Raw genomic sequence first — 12,536 nt, forward strand, 5'->3', positions numbered from 1 at the left:
CTATTGTGTTCAGAAAAACACTTTGTGAAGGAAGTACCACTTTGGCATGTCCAAATGGGCCCCATTTTCTATAGTGCTTTCCTATGCCCAAATAACCATCCTCAACCAAATGCCAGCTCAATCCATTCATTATTTTGAGCCCTGCTTCAACATTCGTATTTATGTCCAGTGTGGTACTTTGCAAAGCAAGTACCACCTAGGGTCCTCCTTTTGAGCTGAAAATTTGTGAAGGCGGTCTTCTTAGTAACTGATCATCCGTAGCCAAAGCTCACGCACATTAGCCATGTGCATTTCCCGTACCACTAATCAAACACTTGGCTGCTTATTCATGTTTGAGCATCGATCGGTCTCCTTGTGAGAATCTTATGTTGTGATTTTCTTCCTAGCACCTACCTGGGGAGTTCCCAACCCACTAGACATGTCTAGGCCGCCCATAACACATGGCAACGCCACGGTCATGTGGTGACCACGCGGCGGGCATGCGAGTTTACGCGCTATAGAGTTGGGGCCCTCGGCCACCGTCCAAACCTCGACGTATCGCCACCAAACCATGTATTGATGATTAAATAGGTACTTATGTACCTAGAAATGATTTTTGGAAAAAATAAAGAGCAAACTATAAGGCAACTGCTGTTCAAATTTGACCCGCTTCCAACTGAATCAGCGGAAATTTGTCTTTTTCACCACAGGTGGATAAAAACTTTTTACACCCAACCATTTTGTCAATTGCGCATTAAACATGTCCTAGTATTTTATAAAATTGATTTGGTCCATTTTTTCAACAATTATTTGGTAGTTTCTTCACAAATAACCCTCAATTCTGGCACTCAAAAAATGAAAAATGATATTTCCGTGCGAAGAAAATGAAAAATCCCTTAGGCAACATTGTTTGGAATTCCAAGATGCAACCTTGTGCACAATATGATCTCATTTGAACAAACTATGCCATGAATGTGGCCATAAGATTGAGCATTTGGGTTGAAAGTCATGAATGTTCACGCGTGATAACTAATTTCTGAGAACACTTTTTTAAAATAATTGCCGTATTACAAGTTTATTATTTTTCCTGGTAACTTAATCACATATAATGACACAATGCAAAGGTTTCCTAATTTTTTAATTTTTTTTTATTGTTTATGCCCGTTTCAAAATGCGGTCAAAACGGTAGGCTTGACCGTTCCTAGCTAGTGGTTGATCTTGGAAAAATTTTGATGTTTCTTTGATTAAATATATACTTATGTACCTAGAAATGAGTTTTGGAAAAAATAAAGAGCAAACTACGAGGTAGCTACAGTTCAAATTTGACCCGCTTCCTACTGAATCGGCGGGAATTTGTCTTTTTCACAAGAGGTGAATAAAAACTTTTGACACCCAACCATTTTGTTAATTGTGCATTATATATGGCCTAGTATTTAAAAAAATTGACTTGGTCCAATTTTGCAACAAATATATGGTAGGTCCTTCACAAAAAAAACTCATTTCAGGCACTCGAAAAATGGAAAATGAATTTTCCGTGCAAAGAAAATGAAAACTCCCTTAGGCAACATTGTTTGGAATTACAAGATGCACCCGTGTGCACAATATGAGATCATTTGAATAAACTATGCCGTGAATGTGGCCATAAGATTGATCACTTGGCTTGAAAGCCATGAATCTTCACGCATGATAGCTCATTTCTGAGAACACTTTTTTAAAATAATTATCGTATTACAATTTTATTATTTTTCCTAGTAACTTGGCCACATATAATGACACAATGCGAAGGTTTTTCAACTTTTTGAATTTTTTATGCCCGTTTCAAAATGCGGTCAAAACCGCTCGCATGACCGTTCTTAGCTAGTGGTTGAATCTTGGATTTTTTTGGTGTTTCTCTGATTAAATAGATACTTATGTACCTAGAAATGATTTTTGGAAAAAATAAAGAGCAAACTATGAGGCAGCCACAGTCCAAATTTGACCCGCTTCATGCTGAATTGGCAGAAATTTGTCTTTTTCACCAGAGGTGAATCAAAGCTTTTAACACTCAACCATTTGGTCAATTGTGAATTAAATTCGTCCTAGTATTTTAGAAAATTGATTTGGTCCAATATGGCAACAAATATATGGTAGGTCTTACATAAAAAAACTCATTTCAGGCACTCGAAAAATGGAATATGAATTTTTCGTCCAAAGAAATTGAAAACTCCCTTAGGTAACATTGTTTGGAGTTTCAAGATGCACCCTTGTGCACAATATGAGATCATTTGAACAAACTTTGCCATGCATGTGGCCATAACATTAATCATTTGGCTTGAAAGCCATTAATAATCTTCACGGATGATAGCTCGTTTCTGAGAACACTTTTTTAAAATAATTGATGTATTACAAGTTTATTATTTTTCCTGAAAACTTGGTCACATATGATGACACAATGCGAAGGTTTTCCAATTTTTTGATTTTTTTTGAATCTTTTATGCCTGTTTCAAAATGCGGTCAAAACGGCGGGCTTGACCATTCCTAGCTAGTTATTGAATCTTGGAAATATTTTGATGTTTATTTGATTAAATAGATAGTTATGTACCTAGAAATAATTTTTGGAAAAAATAAAGAGCAAACTTCAGTTCGAATTTGACCCGCTTCCAGTTGAGTCGGCAGAAATTTGTCTTTTTACCAGAGGTGGATCAAGGCTTTTGAAACCCAACCATTTGGTCAATTGTGCATTAAATATGGCCTATTATTTTATAAAATTGATTTGGTCCAATACTGCAACAAATATATGGTAGTTCCTTCACACAAAAACCTCATTTCGGGCACTCGAAAAATGAAAAATGAATTTTCCGTGCAAAGAAAATGGAAACTCCCTTGGGCAACATTGTTTGGAATTCCAAGATGCACCCTTGTGCACAATATAAGATCATTTGAACAAACTTTGCAATGAATGTGGCCATAAGATTAATCATTTGGCTTGAAAGCCATTAATCTTCACGGATGATAGCTCGTTTCTGAGAACACTTTTTTAAAATAATTGATGTATTACAAGTTTATTATTTTTCCTAAAAACTTGGTCACATATGATGACACAATGCGAAGGTTTTCCAATTTTTTAATTTTTTTTGAATTTTTTATGCCCGTTTAAAAATGCGGTCAAAACGGCGGGCTTGACCATTCCTAGCTAGTTGTTGAATCTTGGAAGTTTTTTGGTGTTTATATGGTTAAATAGATACTTATGTACCTAGAAATGATATTTGGAAAAAATAAAGAGCAAACTACGAGGCAGTTGCAGTTCAAATTTGACCCGCTTCCTGCTGAATCGGCGGAAATTTGTCTTCTTCACTAGAGGTGGATCGAATCTGTTGGCACCCAACCATTTTGCCAATTGTGCATTAAATATGTCCTAATATTTTAGAAAATTAATTTGGTCCAAATTTATTACAAGTATATGATGTGTCCTTCGCAAAGGAACTCATTTTGGACACTCAAAAAATGAAAAAATAATTTAAAAGAACTCATTTCTCATAACTCTTTAAAAAAATATTTGTCTTATTTCAATTTGTGATTATTCCTGAAAACTATAGTCAAATTTGCTGACATAATGAGAAGTTTTTTTTTCAAATTTTTAGGTCATAATAAAATAGCTAACATGATTTAGCACCTTACTTTTAGTCAATTACGACCAATTTAAATGGTCAAAATATCATACCGGTATACTGCGTTTTGATTGGTCCAGGGGCCTCTCACGCGGATCATGGATAAATCACCGCCAGATTCTCCTGGATCCAACGGCCCTCACCTCACCCTCTCACGGTCTGACCCACCCACCGCGAGCTACCCCTAAAAAAACCATCGCACACCACTCCTCTCTCTCCCCGCGCAGCGAACCCTAGCGCTCTCACCCTCTCCCTCCCTCTGGATCCACCGCCGCCGCACACAACTCCTCCTTCTGGATCCGCCACCGCCGCCCCCAACCCCACTCCCTCCCTCTGGATCTCAACGCGCCACCGCCGCCACCCCACTCCTCCAGCGTTCCCCACACACTCTCACCGCTTGGAGACCCCCACCCTCGCGGATCCAATGCATCGGCGCCTCCTCCGATCCAGATCGACACGCCCCTTCCGCCACCCCCGCCGTCGCCGCCCTGACCACCCCCCTTCCGCCACCCCCGCCTGCTCCGCCTAATCCACCGCTGCACGTGACGCCATGGCGGACGCCGACAGCAGCAGCAACCCGCTGCTCACCGACTTCTTCTTCCCGCCCTTCGACTGCGTCGACCGCGTGCACCTTCTCTCCCAGTCCCAGATCGACCCGGTGGCCAGGACCCACGTGAAGCGATGGAGATCGGCTGCGTCGCCCCGCCACCGCCTCCTTCCTTCCTCCCTCGGGGCGCTTGAAGATCCCGTGCTTGTTGCGCCTCCTATGCTCCGACCTTCTCCAAGCCATCCATGGAGCTCCATCGTCAAGGTGCCTGATTCGTTTCGAGTTCGATTTGCTTCTGCTTTTGGTTGTTGCTCAGTTCTGTACTGTTGGTGATGACATGGTCCTCCCTTTCCATTGCTGCAGGAGAAGAAGAAAAAACCCTAGCTAGGCCTAGAGGATGTGTTGGATTGGAGAACCACCCGAGCAGGGAGGGAGGAAGCAAGGAAGGTCATCATGGACCTCGCCCAACTCCCACCCTGCAGCTGCAGGTAATCCCCTCCCTCTCCCTGCCTTGTCAGACCTGAAGATGCAGTGTCTCCGTGCAGTTTGTGCAGTTTGTGAAGATATTTAGTGATCTCCGCATCTGATTTGTGCAGTTTGTGCACATCTTGTCTGGTTGTCTGAAGGAATGGGCTGGTGCTGCGTGCAGGCGCAGGAGAATAAGCCACGGGTGAGGAAGACTAAGGAGGAGCGGAGGGAGATGGTCGAGTCCTTTGTCGACACTTACTGCCCCCATATCTTTCCCCTCTCGCCTCAGTTATAGTTTTGAATTTTGTGTGTGTAGGCATGTACAGTCTAATTAAGATGCTCATTCTTCTGATTGTTGGTGCTAAAATGAAGTTGCCAGTAGGATTTACTTCACACGTTTATTCTATTTCTTTCCTGGTGCCCTCTGTTTGTTATTAGGATTTATTTAGTTCACACGCTTTTGCGGCTGTTGGTAGTTTGTTTTGCAACCCTTTGCAGAAAGTTTCCATTGCAAGCCTACTTCTCTAGCGCATTTTTCTTAGAATCATGATGCAACCTATATTTCTATGATTTTGATGTTTTTTTGCGGCGTGATCTAGACTACGATTATCCACTGCTCTTATTTTTGCAATTTGGTCTATATGATTAGAATGCAATGTTGAGAAAGTGTGTCTTCCTCTTGGGCATCGTTTTGAGCAAATGTTTTATATAGAAGTTGATGCCACGGGTTCAATTTGTTTCAATTTGGCTGGGTATGAGTCCCCCTATTGCAAGGTGACGACTTGTCTCTCCCTTTGTTCGTTTCGCTCTGGCCACCGTCAAGTGTTTGATTGGAGTATACGCGAGGAGAATATGTCATGTATTTTATTAGACAAATAGTACTGCCTGTATTTGCATGCTTGCAGGAATGTGTCAAATACTTGTTATGTACATGTAGTGGCACGAGAGTCAAGATTTACTAGTGCTTGCCTTCTTGTGTTATCTGGGCACATTGGTTAATCTACTTTTCTTGTGATTTCCCAATTCAATATCTAAGAAATGAATCTATAGACTTTAATGAATTCAATGTATGATCCTGATGAGAATTATATGATATCTACCTATTTTTATCCTTGACCAGTATCAATTGTGGTAGCTCTTAAGCGACACATACTTTTTCTCGCTCCGAGTTCCTAAGCATGGTATTATATTTTTGTTAGCTAGAACATACAATCTTTGAATTTGCTGAACATTAGTAGCTAACTAAGTTGTGCCCCATTGATGTCTCAATTGTTACATTACATCTAAAAAAGTTAGCCTCAACTAACTGTGAAATTTAGAATGTTCAAATTCAGATATTCAGTTCTCAAATTGGACCGGCTTTGGGACTTATATATACACAAATCAGTACTGAAGTAGGTTTGTATGATCTCCTGTTAGTAAAATTACAGCATAAATAACTTCCCATGTAGTTCTTCTATTTTTAGTTTGGGTTCAAGTGATTGGTAGGCCTAGTGGTTGTGCGATTATGTGATCCTATGGTGTAAAATTTATATGCACACCTCATATGAATTTGTGATCATATCCAGTGAAATTCATATGCATGTTCCACTCCACTGTCTACACATTTACTTAGTAATACATACTTCTGCACTTCTGTTATGCTTCTCTCTTTGTTTGTATGAGGCGGCCAGGCTGCCTATTTTGTAGCAGTCTGCTTCCATAGTGTTTGTATGGAGTCAAGATAATTGTGTTTTCCTCGGAAGTAGGTCAGCAGACACCGCTCCTGCTATATATGCTAAGCTGCCGTCAGTGTTTGTGCGATGTTGCCGGCTTAGAGCATCATCTCCAATAGCTGCTGCCTGTTGATGTGCTTGTTGTGGTGCCATGTGCTTCTCCTGAATCTGTTGTACGCTTAGCTGATTAAACGTGCAGTTTTTTTTAGTATTTTGGTCTGATGGTGTTTCTTTTTTTTGGCTCAAGTGCTTAACTGATGAGCTTATGTTGAAGTGTGCTGATTTTGCACTATTGAAATGTATAGGAGATACTATGGATGCAAGATTCATTGTTTGTTCTTGCTCACTATGTGCTTAACTGATGATGATTGTTGTTGTTAGAAATTATGATTGCTTGTGTCTTAATTTTTTTCTTTTGTAATGATGATATGAAATGTCACGCAGGTCCTTGTTGGTGTTGCTGCTGTTGCTATGGTTGTTGGAGGTGTTGCTGCCGCATCTGGCGGAGTTGCAGCCCGAGAAGGTCAAGGATAAGATCATCCTCGATGGGAACGCCATTGAGCTCGTCTCCCGCTCTGCCGCCCTCATCAACTAGGTGAATCAAACAGGACCCATAACCTGTCTTTGTCATGTGCATGTTGTGCTGCTTGAATAATTTGGTTGATGAGATGCAAATGATATTGTATCATGTTTGCTTATGCTCTTTGCGGAAACTAGTATGCTAGATGTTATTAGAAATCATTGCAATGCATGCCTTCAGATGTTGGATATCAAGTGTTATCTTTTGCGTTGCATATATGGCTGCTTGTGCTGTTCAACATGATGCAAATAGGGCTACTTCTGCCGTTGTGCTGTTGTTTGTGGTTTGTCCAGTTTTGGCCTATATAGTTGCTTCTTTCTCTTCATGTATTATTATGTGCTCCATAATGATTTGGTTTCTGCTTCAATATAATCTGCTTCTACATTCTGTTCCTGTGTAATCTGATGTGCAATGATTCAGTTTTTGGTTCCATATAATTAATCTGCTTCTATGCTCTGTTCTTGTGCAATTTTCCTGCTGTTCTGTGCGTTCACCTTCTAGGGACAACATATATGTGCTTTTCTTACTTGTTTTTCTTTATTTAAGCTGGTAGCTTTTTATGTTCACTCTTTTTCAGGAGCTTCAGGCCTAATTTTTTGCCTTTATGTTCACCCTTTTACAGGAGCTCCAGGCCTAATCTTTTTGAGTGTGAAGCCGTGAAGCCAAGTGCGAAGCAGTGAAGCCCTACTTAGGAAGATGGCGAAGCAGCGAAGCCCTACTTAGGAAGAGTTTTTTGGTTCTGTAGTAGACTATAAATTCTAATTTTGTAATGGATTGTAAAAGGCTACTGTAGTGTTATTTGATGAATTATATTTGTTTTGTCCTATTTGAAATAGCTATTATGTATGTTAAAAAGATGTGAAATGGAAACTTGACCAGGTGGACCAATTTATGTCCCACTTATGAATATAATCTAAGCAATTTTGAAATTTTTGACATGTGGGACCAATGTATGGCATTATCAGTAGTGGGACCCATCTGATTAGTGGGACCAGCTCTAAAATATAATGATATAAAAATAGAAAATCAATTGATGGTAAGAAGGCCACGGCCCTACAATAAAAAAGGCTGCAATATTGGGCTTGGCCCATGAAGCTGAAAAAAAAGATAGAAAAAAACACAAATAGGCTGAATTAATGGGCTCGGCCCATATAAACACCGAATTGGACCGGGCTGGTTCTTGTGCCACATCAGATTGCCACGTCGGATGCCTACGTGGCCTGGGGGGGCTGCTAGTGACCAAAACAAAACAGTAGGCATATTTTTGTCATAAACGTCTATGACCTTCTCACAGAGAAGGTCGTTAATTTTAGTTTATGACCGCCAGCTTTTGACCATTTGTTTTTGGTCACAAAAAGGTCACAAATGGAAAATAATGACCATTCAGTGACCAATAGTCAAGGTCACATGTTGACATATTTCTTGTAGTGTTCTATTGGGGCTCATCAGAATGCAAGAGGAAAGTCCATTGGCGATCCTGGGATAAGTTGCCCTAGCCCAAGGACAAGGGAGGAGTGGGTTTTCGTGATTTTTGATTATTTAATCAGGCATTACTGGCACTAGCTTGGAGACTACTAACTAAATCGGATAGTTTGTGTGCCCAAGTGCTAAAGGCGCGATATTATCCATTGGGCAATTTGGAGGACATAGTTTTCTCGGGGAATGCATCTTCGTCATGGCAAGCTATTAGCTATGGTTTGGAGTTACTGAAGAAGGGTTTGGTCTGGAGGGTGTGGAACGGAAGAAGCATTCGAGTGTGGCATGACAATTTGATTCCAAGAACCTTTTCGTATAAGCCAATATCGCCACAGGGAAGGTGTTGTATCCGTTTTGTGTCAGACTTGCTAAACCAGAATGGTTCGTGGAACTATGAGATCCTCTCTAAGTACTTTGTTGACGCGGACGTACGTGAGATAGTTAAGATCAGAGCCTCCTCAAGGTTGGAGGACGACGTGCTTGCTTGGGGCCCGGACAAACATGGCATTTTTTTAGTAAAGTCGGCTTATACCTTGGTGTTTGAAGAAGTGCACCGTGGTACTGAAGCTTCTTTGAGCACGGCGATGTCAGGACAAAGGAAGTGTTGGAGCTTCATTTGGAAGAGCTGGGCTCTGCCTTCTGTACGTAATTTTGCGTGGCGCCTTTCCACGGATGCTCTCCCGACCTGGCAGAGGAAGCATAGAATCGGACTTGAAACCATGGGCCAATGTCCGGTTTGTGGTGTGGAGGAAGAAGATAATTTTCACCCTTTTGCTCGTTGCCAGCTTAGTCGCGACTTGTTCTTGCTATGGCCAAAGTGTGGGCCATCCCGAAGCTAGAAGAATTGGTGAATAATGGCAAGGAATGGCTTCTTCATGTCTTGGCGCCTTTGAATGATGTGGGGCGAATGATGGTAATGATGATTTTTTGGAGGTCTTGGTTCATCAGGAATGAAGTTGTGCACTCTTAACCTGCACCTCCTTTGGAGGCCTCTGTAAGATTTCTCTGAAGTGTTGTCGACTCTCTTATTGGCATAAATCTTAACCCTAAAGCGGACCCAGTCAGAGGTAAAGCTTGCATAGTCTATGATAGACCAACTAGAGTTGTGAAGGCAATCGATGTGGCTGATAGGAAAAAATGGTGCACCCCGGAACTGGGATGGTTTAAACTGAATACAGATGGATCCTTTGTATCCTCGGAGGTAGCCGGTGCTGGAATGATTTTGCGTAATCACCAGGGGGTCATTAACTTTTCAGCTTGCGGATCTCTGTTCTCTTGTCGAGATGCCCTGAAGGCGGAGCTTTGTGCTTGTATGGAAGGTGTTTCCTTGGCGATCCAACACTGTGATCTTCCGATAGTGGTGGAGATGGATTCCATGGAGGCTGTGACCATGATTTCATTTGATGGCTTCGGTCGTTCAGTTTATGCCTCTGTTGTGCAGGAGATAAAACATTTGTTGTCCCTTAGACAAACTCGTATTACTCATGTTTCTCGTTCCGAAAATAAAGCTAATGATAGTTTAGCTGTGTTTGCTAGAAATCATGGTAGGACCATGACCTGGTTAGGGGCTGGTCCGAAGGAGACTCTGGTGATAGTACCTGATGATTGTAAGGACTCTTTGAATGAGTAATACAAATTTTTCCTTCGCAAAAAAAGGACGCCATCCTACCATAGCCGCATACATTTTAAACCATATTTTAACTAACCGGATGAAATTCATGCACAGCGGCATATTCATCAAAGTTTGGATAGAAACTAGTACAAATTATTCATACATAGCATGCAAATTAAGTCTAGTACAACAATGTCTCTAATTCGACTAGATCCTGGATGTCCAACAAGTTTTTCATGAACGGATCATGTCGTTCCACACATACTCCCACTTTAGCTTCATTCAACGGTGTGTGCATGTAAATGGTCATCTCTCTATCCTGTGGTACACCACAGGGCGCGTGCGGGCTACATATAATTAATGTCTAGACCAACATTGAGTGAATAAATCAATTAAAAAGTTGAGCAAGAGGAAGTAAAACTTACAATCTCGTCCTCTACCACGTGCAATGGCCACCTTTCCTCGAGCTCATGAACCATGTTGCAAAACTTGATGACCCTGACTTGGATAGCGTGCCAGCGATAAGACGAAGGCTCACATTGCGTGGTTGAATGATGTACATGTCGTAGGGCGCAATGTGCTTCTTGCGTGAAACTTATCATGCACTTGCTCCCAGAAGAGCTCCCCTTGGCTCCTGCCTATGAAATCCACGGATACGACTAGCCACACATTGCACAACAACTCATCCTCCATGGTCGAGTAGTTCACCATACTCCATACTCTAAAAACGACATACCATTTGAAAATAAGCTCAATGGCATTTGACCAAACACCTGTCGAGCATGGTGTCTGCCATGAAGGTTGTCGACAGGGGGCGGAGTGTACTTGGGTACAAACAACTCCAGGGTGGAAAGCTTCAATGTAGGCACGTCGCTGCTGGTTGCGGACGCCCGGCAATGACTATGTGGCGTCCGTAGACGAACAACAGCATCGGAGGAGGTGGAGGGTGCGGATTTAGAGGGAGCGAAGGGGCGGTGACGGTGTCCTCGACTATGGGGTGCCAACCTAATTGACCCTTAGTCCATGGGCCGAGCTTATGGCCCACCATTCTTGCAAGGAATGACTCTGGAAGCCTCATACTTCGGCGTGATCAAGGTGGACTTCGCTGAAGACTTGGCATGCACTTCAAGGACTACATCATCCGTCGGCATGTGTATCCCTAGATTGGCAACCGACCATGTGTAACCCTAGGTACCCCAATGTCTATATAAACTGAGGGGTTTAGTCAGTAGAGACCATGGTCACAGTTACAACCATCTAGCTTTATGGTTAGAACACAACTTATCATCTCGAGGTAGATCAATCTTGTACTCGATACATCATCATTAATATAATCAAAAGAGGACGTAGGGTATTACCTTTTCGAGAGGGCCCAAACCTGGGTAAATATTGTCCCATTCGTCACCTGTTACCCATAGATCCGAGATCCACAGCTCAGGACCCCCTACCCAAGGTATGCGGTTTTACTACCGACATTGGTGCATTCATTGAGAGTTCCGTTGTATGATCAAGAAAAAGGGTCAATGGCTCGTCTGCAGATCAACTACAACACCAGCCGTGGAGACATCTTCATCTTTGGCCAGCTCTTTGCGTTCGGCAGCATTGTCCTACACGCCAACTCAGCGGGTCGCCTGAAGGAAATATGCCCTAGAGGCAATAATAAAGTTATTATTTATTTCCTCATATCATGATAAATGTTTATTATTCATGCTAGAATTGTATTAACCGGAAACATGATACATGTGTGAATACATAGACAAACATAGTGTCACTAGTATGCCTCTACTTGACTAGCTCATTAATCAAAGATGGTTATGTTTCCTAGTCATAGACATGTGTTGTCATTTGATTAATGGTGTCACATCATTAGGAGAATGTTGTGATTGACTTGACCCATTCCGTTAGCTTAGCACTTGATCGTTTAATGTGTTGCTATTGCTTTCTTCATGACTTATACAAAGTTCATACAACTATGAGATTGTGCAACTCCCGTTTACCGGAGGAACACTTTGTGTGCTATCAAACGTCACAACGTAACTGGGTGATTATAAAGGTGCTCTACAGGTGTCTCCAAAGGTACATGTTGAGTTGGCATAATTCGAGATTAGGTTTTGTCACCCCGATTGTCGGAGAGGTATCTCTGGGCCCTCTCGGTAATACTCATCACTTAAGCCTTGCAAGCATTGTAACTAATGAGTTAGTTATGAAATGATGTATTACAGAATGACTAAAGAGACTTGCCGGTAACGAGATTGAACTAGGTATTGGATACCAACGATCGAATCTCGGGCAAGTAACATACCGATGACAAAGGGAACAACGTATGTTGTTATGCGGTTTGACCGATAAAGATCTTCATAGAATATGTAGGAACCAATATGAACATCCAGGTTCCACTATTGGTTATTGACCGAGAATAGTTCTAGGTCATGTCTACATAGTTCTCGAACCCGTAGGGTCTGCATGCTTAACGTTACGATGACAGTTTTATTATGAGTTTATAAGTTTTGAT

The sequence above is a fragment of the Triticum aestivum genome, chromosome 2B (genome assembly GCF_018294505.1).
Source record: "Triticum aestivum cultivar Chinese Spring chromosome 2B, IWGSC CS RefSeq v2.1, whole genome shotgun sequence".
Classification (NCBI taxonomy): domain Eukaryota; kingdom Viridiplantae; phylum Streptophyta; class Magnoliopsida; order Poales; family Poaceae; genus Triticum; species Triticum aestivum.